We start from the raw sequence: 12,660 nt of genomic DNA on the forward strand, positions 1-12,660 counted from the left end.
TGCTCCTTTAAACAAGTCATCTACAAATATAGAACTCAGCATATTTATATTTTGGCAGAAAATTAGTTTTCACTTTTTTGGTCCCTTATGACACACTTTTGAGGTGCATTAGGCGAAGGAAGGATAATTTATGAAGGGTATGAAGCTTACCAAGTAAGCTATATACACAGACAGAGAGTTAGATAGATAGAGAGAGGGGGATAGGTAAAGATAGGCAGATGAGAGACAGATAGATAGAAGGAGATGGGCAGGCAGGCAGACAAATGGATGATATGTTTCTGTTGGGCTTGAACTCAAGGCCTTCTGTATGCATTCCACCACTGAGCCATAACCCCAGCCCCTAATATACATATGTCAACAGCCAGTCTTATACAGTCTAACTTCTCATGTATCCATACTTCCAATGCTTTTCTGGTTGTTGGGAATTTCTGGGACACAATTGTTCTTAAATATTTCTTCCAGGGCCCGAGCCCCTAAGAACTGTATTAATTTGTCTTGGGAATGGCCAAGGCAAGGAGGGATGTTTGGCAGCTTGCTAGGTGAGCCTGAATGTAGAGTTAGGGTGATGAACCATAATATTTTCAAAGTATAAAAGGAGTATTGCTTGCTAAGGACTAGTATTTGTTACATATTTTAATAGACAGTTCTCTTATGTGCATGTTTCTCTCCACACTTGCTTTTTGTTGTGTTTGGCATTGGTTGGGGGTGGAAGCCAGGCTTCATTCATGCTAAGTACATGTTCTACCATTGGACTGCCATCTTTTCCCTTTCTTTTGTGTTCTTCCTTGCAGTCACTGAGAGCACAGGGCTTACAGACAGTACACACATGTGACATCTGAGTGTAAGGCTCATTTCTAGACTCACAGTTACCATGCCTGAAATTCTAGGTTCAGTTGAACAATTTTTAAAAAGCATATACTTTTCAGCACTGAAACAACTGTTTTAAAAGCATTCACTGACGAAGACATCATAGTTATTAGATAATAGAGAGGATATTTCAATAGGTTCTTGTGGTTAGCAGTGAAATACACAAATCTAAGCTCGTGATAAACTCTAACAGCTGAATCTTCCCATTTTTGGGGTCAGAAGGCCATGCTTTATTTTTTTCTGATTAAAGTCCTACAACCCTTGGATCATCTTTTAAACACACATACCTACTGGGTACAGTGCTTAAGAATAGATGAAATACAAAGTCACATGTACAGGCAGAGGACATGGCTCAGTTACCCAGCATGGACTTAGTATGGACAAGTTCTGGTTCAATACCTTTTATCACCACCAGCAACAACAACACATTGGGGCATTTGGACCAAACACGTCTTCATCTTGTTTACTGATAATTATAAAAATTAATGGTAAAAACACTTCAGATCTTTGATTTGTTTTAGCAGCCACTAGCCAACATTATTATAATCCCAGGATTACAGAGTATAGAAAATTCAAATTGTTAGTAGTTTTTAGTTTTGACTTGACATGAAGATAAATGTTTTGGGAAGAACGAACAGGTGCTTTCTAGGCTGGTGAAAGTAGGAGACTTGCAAGGCGAAAAGCAGCACCATTTACCAGTAAGTATCCCCAGAGCCTTCATGATCCTGGCCGGGTGCTAGCTGGCATTTCATCTTTTCAACTATTTTCTTTTTTGGGAAATGCTATTCCTTAAGCTTGTGAACCGAGGTGAATTCTTCTTCTCCAAGTCTCTTGCCTTGTGGGACTTCTCAGACTAGTGGAGAGGATTAAAGTCTGTTCTTCAGTGAATGTTGTTGAGACAGAATATGCCAGAGGGGGGAAATACTAATAGTTGTTGTGTACAGGTTATTACTTGCACACAAACAGAATAGGTATTGACTGAGAAGCAGCTGGCATGGAGCCATCGGTACTCTGGGTGTGATTACCCTTTAGGAGGCTGTCCGTTATCCAGAGCTCAGCAGAGCAAGGCACAGGGTGATGCTTGGCTTGGATGCCGAGTGCTGGATTTTCCTCCACGCTGGAGAGAGTGAGTTTCAAGGATTTTGAGCAGGAGACAAAGATGTCACTGTCCCGATTAGCACTCTGGTCTTGCCCACCTGGCTGGGCTTGGAGCTGGCAGCTGGGCCACTCTCTGTAAGGCTACCCTGCTAGCTGCATCATCAGGGTTCATACTGTGCTGTTCACTTAGCCCCAAGAAGGCAGTGAGGCAAATAAAGGGATTAAATTGTGAAAGTATAATGTAATAATTAGGGCGGTAATTGTAAGGAAGATTGGAACAGACCCACCTTTTTGGGGCCAAACAGTGGTAAGTGAGTGAACTCCAAAGATACTGAAAGCAGCCCTTGCATATCGCAGCTTCACATGCCCTGTTCCTCTGAGGAGGAGGCAGAGCATGGCTCTTAGGACTCAGGGCAGCATCAAAGCAAATTCCCCTTGACAGGTAGTAGGGCTCCCTTCCCTTCCCTGTGAACTCTTCAGGGAAGGAGCAGAGATTATATAACTCCCCTTGAGAACCAGGCCTGCCTACTTCTGTCTCATAGCCCCAATGGCCAGGACATTATGTAAGTGTGACTTCTACTTCACCAGGGTCTGGTTCTGGTCTCTGTGACTTCCTGAGGGACATGTGTATCCAAAGGCTAATCTGTGGGCAGTAGCTCCTCTTGAGAATACTGCTTCTTACTACAATGACTTATTTGGGGGATTATTTAATTAGTGATGCGTAAATAAAAAAAAAGAGTTGAAAAGGATGGACAAGAAAACACGTCCTATTATATGGAATAAAATGTAGCTCAACTCTAAAACTGAAAATAAAACCAATTAAAATATTTAAAGTAATAACATGTTTTTAAAAAAGTTGGACCAAAACAAACATCCCCCCCAAACAACAACAACAAAAAACCCAAATCCCAAAACAGTATGGTGCTCAATACCTACAATCCCGGCATGTGGGGATGCTGAGACAGGAGGTTGTAAGTCTGAAACAGGCATGGCCTGCCTTCGTAGTAAGACCCCATCTTAAAGAAATAAACGAAAGGAACAGAATGGGGGATCAGGTAACTCTTAAAGTCGGAACTAAACATGCATTAAGACATGCTTTGAGGAAAATACTGAGAATTGTGCTTAACGATGTCAACTACGGTATTTCACTTTTGAAAAGGCAATTCATTCCAGATTTCACTGAATACCAACCAGAAAGGCATATTCTAACGGGTACAGTGAGAAGTGGGCTGGGTACAATGCGCTTTTTTGTGGATTTTTTTTGGTTGGTCTTAGTTCTAAGGATGCAACCCAGGACCTTATATATGCTAAGTCTGTAATCTCCATTTGGTACAGCCCAGCCTTTAAAATACCTGAAAAATACTTGCAAGGATTTGACATTTCTGTCAGATGTAACCTAACAACTGATAGGATTGCACAGGCTGTGGTGTCTCCATTCTTATTAATTTGGTATGCTATTACTCTTTTCTTCCTAAGTCTGCTTTTCCTTGTAATTCATATATAAATAGGAAGGTTTTAGTTTGTTTGTTTGTTTGTTTTAATTTTTGTTGTTGTTCTTTTTTCTTGTCCCTGACAATGTACTTTGGACTCTTTGAGGGGGTAGGAAAGGAAAACATACTCAAAGCAAGTCAATACATGCCCCATTACTTAATTCAGAAATACAGAAAACAGTAGGCCATTAAAGTTTTTATTTCAATATTAGAATAAGGAAAATAGATTTTATGAACAAAACCATTCCAAGAGCTCATTTGAATACTAGAAATAACGCCCCTACCATTCCGAAACAGGAAATTACATGTTTAAGAATATAGGCTTTGGGGCTGAGGTGCTCAGTGATCAAGTGGTACAAGTTTTGTGTAACATATGTAAGGCCCTAACAATGTAGGTTCATTTCCTGTCAAAACAAACACATGTACACACACACACAGACTAAAAACAAAAACTTGGGAAAAATTAAACAAAGAAACAAACCCCAGAATCTTAGAACTTGAATTAAGTATTGAGTTCCCCACTGAGCCTAGTACATGCTTGCAATCCCAGCCCCTGACAAAGCTGAAATGAGAGGGTGTGAGTTCAAGGATAGCTTGGGCTTCATAGAGGGATCCTGTCAGTAAGAGAAAAAGCTCAGGATGTAGCTCAGTGGTGGCACACTTGCCTGACATCTGTAAGGTCATGCCTTTCGTCTCTCACACCTCAAAAATAAATAACTTGGTGTTGGAAAACAAACCAAAATCACATGCATACCCAAAAAACATTAATGTGAGGTTTAAAGGCTGAAAATCTGTTTGGACCAGTTCTAATTTGAATATGGAGGCCATTGACAGTACTTTAAACTTCCAGATTTTTAAACAGCTAAAAAATTTTAACACAACAGTGAAGCAGAAACTATATAGACCACAGACCCTAAGGCATATTTAATATCCCAGGATACTAATGTCTGTCTGGTCCAGTACTTGTCAAAGTGTTCTGACCAGACAGCCCATCAGGGACCAAATAAATGGCATCCCATACGTAGAAATATGTTAAGTCATATAACTGGATTTACTGATGAATAAAAAATCCTATTTTCCTTTTGGATCAAACACATTTCCAGGGGCTGGAGGTCCAACCTGCAGTTTTTATTTTGAACTCCTGGAGAGTTTGTGTCTCAAAGTCATAGTAGAAGATACATCTAGCAGTAGCCTGCAGCCCATCTACCTTCCCTTTCTGCCTGTTCCACCATCTTGTTCTACTCTTATGTTTCCAGCCCCAGTAAGCCCCTCCAGCATCTGACCCAGGCACCGCCACCCCTGGCCCTCATGATTAGTGCTCATCAGCCATAGTAGGTTCAGTCCAACATCCAGAAGATGCCTTCATGCAGACGTCACTCAGACAAGGCTGGGGTTGTGCTGGCCAAGGCAAGGTGAGACTCGTGGGTACTGAAGATCTGGGCCACAGGACAGTTTTCCCATGTTGTCTCCTTGGTGCCTTCACAAACTCCTTACTAGGAGTCATTCTCCTTACTAAGGTCATTCTTCAGTCTCCACAGCCACAGGCACAAAGTACATGGATAACATCCCAACCTATACCCTAAGCATGATGGTCAGACACTGGCCTGAGGGCCTTGTGTTGAAAAGAAATGGCACCTGGTCCCTGAATTTGGTGTGGTCAACTGCTTTTGCACTGTGAATTATTTCGTGCATCTCTTTGTAGAAGCAGGTTTTGTGATCCTGGAGGAAGATCTTGCAGAAATGTATCTTTTTAAACCAACATGCACACTTATAGACTTAGATCAGACTCTACAGCAGTGCAGAAAATAAGAACTCACATATTAAGAGAATGCATCTTATGAGCCTCTAAAAAATGTGCTAAAATATTTCCTACTTAAATAGTGCATGGAAAAAATAATTATAGAACTTTATAGTCTATGTCAACTTAAAAGCTCAGTGATGTTCTACAATTAAAATACAAAATAATACAGGAATGTCTGAATTGACTTGATAAACCTTTGTGATTATCAGCTTGGAGGCAGAATTGAAGGCAGAAGTAATATTTTCAAAAGAATTATTGTCTATAATTTATTTGCTTTAACTTAAGAGCTTGAACTAGTTTTTTTTTTGTGGCAACTTTAATTGGCTTTTCTGCTTTTTCTTGCATTTGATGCTAATTCTGGCTAATCTGTTTTGGATGGCATTAATGTTGCAAAATCTAAATTACAGATGTGATCTTATGCCTGCCCTAGCCTGTGCTGGACCAGTGTCTGTTTTCATAGTAAGAGTATTGCTGACTTTTCGTGTGGGTGGAGAGCTATTACATGAATGAATATCCCGAAGACAGTGTCATTCACAAGTTTTGCTTCTCCTTGCTTAGAGAGCCAGCAGGTATGGATTTATTGCCCAGACTGTCAAGGAAGCTGTTCTGTTCCGTGTTGTTACAGGACTCTGGTTAGCAGACTTCCGCAAGAAACCAGACAATAGAAGTTAAATTGCTTGGAGTGTTAGTTGCTTGAGGGTGAGGGGCACTGCGCTTTCCCTGGCCTGCACTGACGGCTTTGTTTCATTTGTTGAGCTATTCAAAAATCTAAAAGTACTTCAAGCATGGATCTTAAGAACATGAGGGCAAGATTCCATTGGACTTCCTAGCCATAGTTGGGCTGCGTTCTGTCTAGGCCCAAACACTCTTGCTGGCAACTGTATATGCAGCAGTAAGCAATTAGGCTCAGGATTTCATAGTCAGCTTGTGTATGTATCCTTGACTTAATTGGACATTAACATCACAATGTTGATGGTGACCTTAATCTGGAAATTGTTACCCTAGCTTTGTAAATAGTCTTACTTTTTCAAGATTCAGTATTTTTTAGTATCTTCATTATTTATATTTTTATTTTCTTTCTGTTTTAGCTCTGCATGGACTATTCACTTATAGGCCTTATAATACAAATGTCTATACATATGTGTACATGTATACATACATGTGTATGTGCGTATGTATATGTGCATGTGTACATTTATGTTCATATGTATGTGTGTATACATACATGTATAGTTATAGGTACATGCATGTGTGTGCATACACACCTGTATGTACATGTGTATGTCTGTATATATACATACAGATATGTATATGTGTGTGTCTATATATGTATATGTACCTGTGTGTGTTTGTGTGCACATACACATTGTATATACTTGTGGCTAGATGCACACATATGTAGCATGGTATCCTTACACATATGAGTATGGTTATATGTAAGCATGTGTATGTGTAGTAGCTAGTGAAGCATAAAACAGAATCAGTGCAAATTAAGATAAAGTAATTAATGGTTGATTGAGGATGCTGGCTTTTTGGATTATGTAAAGCCAGAGTGATTATTCTCAGGGATTAAATTGCCTATGCAATCTCCTCACTGTAGCTCAGGTTGGCCGCACACTCTCCAGGCTCCCACTCAGCTCCAGAGCTTGAGCATTACGGTCGCACTTGTCCTGCACATGCTCAGACTTTGACCTCAGACTGGAATATGTAAACTCAGTGATCCTCACTGCATTTTCGCCTCTCTGCTTCTACAATAGACACTCCCGTTCCATACACTAGAATGTTCAGTGTCGTTCACATGTGTCTTAGGGACATGGCGTACACCCTGTGTTTTTGAAAGCCACTTGAAAGTTCATGTTACTTTGATGTCTGGTTTTTAGGGTGCCTGTTCCAGTTGGGAGTCAGTAGGTATGAACACAGCTATGGGAGGGCGGAAGAGATTCAGAGGGGAATGTCTGATAGCAAGCAGTGAACTGTTTCCTGGTTTATTTCATTTTGTGGTATTGGGGACTGAGCCCAAGGGCCTTTGTCCTGTGGGGGCAGATGCTGTAGGATGAGCTACATTCCCAGTTGCTCTCCCAGCTGCAGCTAAACTTTCAGAGCCACAATTAAAGCCTGGCTGCATTCACTGTCCAATTAGGCAAACAGAATTCACTTATTTGAGTAATATATCTGCAAAGTGTGTGGTCCCATGTTCTACCTTCGTGTCACTTTAAAGTGTTTGAAAAGAAGGGAGAACATATCATAATGCTCTACTACATGCATTATTATTATTTTATTTTTACACTCTCTTAGGGTAGGGATGTAAACAGTTCAATGACAGATCAGTTCCCTGCAATACACAGGCCCCACACCCCATCCCAGCACTAACATCAACAGTTATGTAAGGGGCTATGTCTTGAAGCGCATGCACATGAGATTCAGGCCTTGTGGCACATGCGTGTGAGCCCAGCATCTGGAGGTGGAGGCAGGAGAATCAGAACTTCTTCACCTATGCAGTGATTATCAGGCCAGCCTGGGGTATGTCAGATACTCTCTCCAGAACAAGGCTACTGTACCTCGATTGCAAGGACACAGTCACAACAGTTACAAAACGATACGCCTCCAAAAGCATACTTCAGACTGTGTCTGAAGTATGAAACTCAATATGGGTAAATGGAAGCACTCCTTCGTCCCGTTAGTGCTCTTGAAACAGGGCCTATGGTGTAGAACCTCAAAGAAGTAAAGCTGTCACTTGTAATAAATGTTCTTTACATATGCATATGGGCTCTGGGAGTCAAAGCCAGGTCCTCAGTAAGAGCAGCGCAGGCTCTTACTCGCCTAATCTCTGGGACGAACAGGAGACTGTGCCTGCTCCTCTCTAGGAGCAAGTGATCTCAGCCCTCTTTCCTCACACACCCCTGCTTCCGAGGCACCCTCTCACTAGAAGAAAGCAGTCACCCTGCATCATTTATTGTAAGAATTCTCTCTGGACCTTGGCTGCGTTAGCCCGGTGCTGTACTCCGCCACTGGGGTCCCCAGAGCTCTAGGGGTTCTGTGTCTGTCCCTCCAAGTCACAGTGACATTGGGACTCAGTTTAATCCTGGCCACTTTTCCAAGTAGAACTTTTGCCCTGGTGCTGGACTTCTCAGGGAGTGAGGTGTATCTGGTGTTGTGCCTGCAGATCACTGGACTTTCCCCCAGCACCTGACGCTATAATCAGCATTATCTGTTGACTGATGAGGAGACTGCAGGCTATTCTTTGATTACAAGATAGACTCAAACAAAGGAGCCAGAACCTTTGTAGACAGGGGAATAGCTGTCCTTTTAGCCCTCCCTTCGTTAGAGGCCAAGTTTTAAAAAAAATGCTTTATCATGACTTTCTTTGAGACAGAATTTCACATCTAGCCTTGTACTGAGCCTGCAGAAACCCCTTTGCCTCAATTCTCCACCTCCGGAGAAGTTTATAGGCACATTATTTTCAGAATTTTTTGTTCCTTTTGTTTTTGAGACAAATGTTTGCTGAGTAGCTTTCAACTTGCAGTGATATCTTTGTCCCTACTTTACTGTGCCTGACTAGTAGTGACAAATTAGACCTTACGAGGAGGGAGCAGCCCCAGCAAATGTTAAATACTATAAGGTAAAGTGGTGTGAAAAACTTTATGCTTTGTGGCTTTGAAAACACTTGTTTTGTTATAATGAAACAATTCTTTTTCTTCAACAAAGCCAGACTTAGTTATACATAAACGGAATAGACAAGAATGTTCACCCAATGACCCCAGACCTGAGAAAAGTCATAAGAATAGGGTTGCCAGGGGCTCCTGCTGGTCTGTGTGACTTTCCATTGATCAATGAAAAAGGTGTGGTTTACTATGGTTCTTGAGACTCGGAAGAAAGCAAACACGCTCTGTGGAAAGTGAAGGTGAGGTGCTGTGGGTGTGGCTCAGTTGTGGAATCCTGGCCTCCTAAACATGAGTTCTATCCGAGCACAGTCAGTAGGTTCATCAGTCAATCAATGGGAAACAGACACACCTCAAGGCAAAGGCCAGGGTTGCTCTCCTTTCTCGGGGAAGCCCAAGTCAAGGAACAGTCTTCTGATTTATTAATGGACGTAGAGAGATTGTTAGGAAGTCACCATCTTGGAAACTGAATTAATCCATTTCCAATTATTATCATGAGTTCTTTTCACTGGTGCTCATGCAAACATAGAATCCCAGCTCAAAGCAAAATCATGTGAAGCATGTGCTGCTGAAGTACATCCAGGTACCTTTGTTTCCTTGGTCCTGGATCCTGAACCCAGGCCCTTACATACTTATCATCTTCCATAGAGTTCACCCTCACGCTGGAGGAGTGCAATCAGTAGCTATGATATTGAAGCTTGGTTTTACTATGGTTGAAAGCATAAATTTGGAACCTTAACTGCACAGAGTGACAGCGTGTTTCGTCTGTGACCGTGACACTCTCTGCCCTTGACATGACTCCTTTTGCCCTCCTCCACCAGCTCTGGGCAACTGCTTTCAGCATTCTGTTTCTATGTGTGGACACATGCAGACACAGAACGTAAACAGAACCAATAGCTAGGAGGACCGTGCAAGATTATTCTACTGGTCATAGGGATGGAGAGCAGGGCCTTGTGGGTGGTATGCAAGTGTTCTACCCTTGAGCTAAATCCTGAGCTTTGGCTTTTGTGGCTGTTACTTATTCTCATATCCTCAAAGTACATCCATGACACTTGGGATATACCAGAACTTCTTTTTGAAAACTGAGAAACATTCCACTGTGCATATGTAGCTTAAAAATAATCTATTCATCTCTTGATGGACATTTAAGATGTATTCACTTCCTGGCTACTTAAATAATGAGTATGCAGTTGTTGCAAATATCTATACAAGTTACCGTTTTCTGATCTGTAAGATGAGACAAGAGGATTCAAATATTCACTGCCTACCATGCTGCGTAGCTTCTTCATGACCATCTTGGGCGAGTTAGGCAGTTTGCTGTGTCGAGATGGGGGATGTAGATTTATACTTAAAGCACACCTGCCTGACATTTGTAAGACTCTGAGCCAACCTTGATTTCACCCCTCCCAGAATGTATTTTTAATCTGTTTGAATATGTATCAAGAACAGGAGTGGCTAGCTCAGGTGTAACTATATTTTTTGTACTTTTTGAGGACTATCTTTACTGTCTTCCGTACCATGTGTCACCTCCTGCTAACATTCACATCCCCTTCAGCACTGGTTGGTCCTTTCTAATTTTACTTTATCTTTCTTTCTTTTCTTTTTTTTTTTTTTTTTTTTTTTTTTTTTTTTTTTGGCTTTCCTAATGACTTTGAGGTGATTGCTTAAATGTTTTTGAGTAATTTTACGTGTGCCCAAATTTAATTTTTTTTTAATTTTTGTTTTTGTCCTTTAGCTCTTTGGATTCACTCACAAGGAATTACGTTACCAGGCAGCCTACATAGTTTCGGTCAGTTTCCTAAGTTCAGTAGGATGTCTGTATACTAGTTATTGATGGTGTATGCACTGACTTATAGTGGTAAGAAGTTAAAGGTGGTTAGGAGCTCCTGACTTGGTTGCCAGGAGCTTAACTCAGGTCCTCTGCAAGACTAGACTGTGCTTTGAAAGGCAGCCATGTGTTCACTGCTGGCACTGAATGGATCAGTTTTTTACCATGTGCCCATGTTGTTCTAAAGCTTCTCATAGTCTTAATTCTTTATCATCCCAGGATAGTGGGGTCTACCATCACTATACACTTTTCCTGGTACAGAAACCGAAGGAACGGGAGCAAGTGAGCCTCAGAAAAATCCGAACCTCAGAACCCACAGTCGTGACACTGCCTGGTACATTTGAAAGGGCTTTAAAGAACTGACTAATTTCAGACTGTATTTTTCTTGAGAGATTGTAGTCGGTGAATACTTTTTCTCCCATTAAGTTGTTAAAATAAAATGAAAGTCAGGAATTAAGAATAGTACAAAAGTTATGATTAGATAATATTAAGGGTTTTTAGAAAGGAGACGGGCAGGCTTAAGGCTTAAGAATACCTAGTGTTTTATCACTCATTTTCAGAAATCCCTTAAATTTAAAGCTGGAGAGCTCAATCCCGCCATGGTCACCACTGGGGTTTCTGTCTCTGTCCCTCGAGCTTTCGTCTGCTGCCCTTTATTTCTGTACCTGGCTTGGCTAGTCTCAGGCTGACCATGAAATATGTGTCCTTATGTGCTGTGTGTCACAGTCTCCATCAGCTCTCAAGGGAGAGGCTGGATTCCAATCCTTTTTCTTGTCCTTCCTTTCTTCTTCCTTCCTTTTTTCTTTCTTTTTCTCTTCCTTCCTTCTCCCTTTCTTTCTCTTTCCTTCCTTCCTTCCTTCCTTCCTTCCTTCCTTCCTTCCTTCCTTCCTTCCTTCCTTCCTTCCTTCCTCTCTCTCTCTCTCTTTCTTTCTTTCTTTCTTCCCTCCCTCCTTCCTCCCTTCCTTTCTTTCTCTTTTTGGTATTTTGGACAAGGTCTTACTCTAGTCCAGGCTGGCCTAGAACTTGGAGCAATCTCTCTGCCTTAGCCCTCTCCAGTGCTGGGACTGCAGGTACAAGGCTCTAGAAGGCTCTCCTTCAGAGTTAAGTTGATTTGTTGGTATTTATTTATTTATTTATTTATTTATTTGCTGGGGTGTGTGTGCATGTGTGTGTGTATCTGTCTGTGTGTCTGTTTGTATAAGGCTGTATGTTTGTATCTGTCTGTCTCTCTGTGTATGTGTGTGTGTTTGTGTCTGTGTATGTGTCTATAAGCCACAGTACATGCAGACAACTTTTAGAAATTGTTTCTCTCCAACATGGGAATTTCTCGGGATGAAACTCAGCTCATCAGGCTTAGCAGCAGTACCTCTAGCCACTGAGCCTTCTAGAAGGACCTCTCCCCAGGTTTTGATGTGAGAATGACAATCTGCTTATATAAACTTCCCAACCACAGCAGCAGGCAACTCAGAACTGCTGTCCTTTCTCTTTCTAATAACGAATATTACCCAGAAGGAGAAACTTCAGTTCTTATTACAGTACAAAACTGCTGTGTTCTGTGCCATCACGTCTGGTCTTATGTTTGGTTTATGCAGCTAATTTGTGGAAAGAACATTTTAATATACTTCTGTAAAGGTGTCCCTGAGGAATGCTTCTGTAGCTAAGTTGATCTTGAACCCAGTGTGTGGATAAAGGCTGAACTTCTGGTCCTCTGCCTTCCCCACCGAAGCAGTGAGGCTACAGGCACACCCCACCAGGCCATTTTTCTCCAGTGCTGTGGTGCAGCTCAGGGCCTTGCCCAGGCTAAGTCAGCACTCCTCCAGTTTTGCTGCACCCTTGGCCAGCAGTTTAGTCATTAGGCTTTGATTCTGAACATTCCTTCCCGGAGAATCTGAGCATACCCACACAGGGTTCTGATGA

General features: G+C 41.6%; 1 protein-coding gene across 14 annotated transcripts in view; it reads left to right on the forward strand.

Annotated features, from left to right (window-relative positions):
• Window positions 1–12,660, forward strand: part of Esrrg (estrogen related receptor gamma) — a 612,722-nt gene that overhangs the window by 438,907 nt on the left and 161,155 nt on the right. The window lies entirely within an intron of this gene.

The sequence above is a fragment of the Meriones unguiculatus genome, chromosome 11 (assembly GCF_030254825.1).
Source record: "Meriones unguiculatus strain TT.TT164.6M chromosome 11, Bangor_MerUng_6.1, whole genome shotgun sequence".
Lineage (NCBI taxonomy): Eukaryota > Metazoa > Chordata > Mammalia > Rodentia > Muridae > Meriones > Meriones unguiculatus.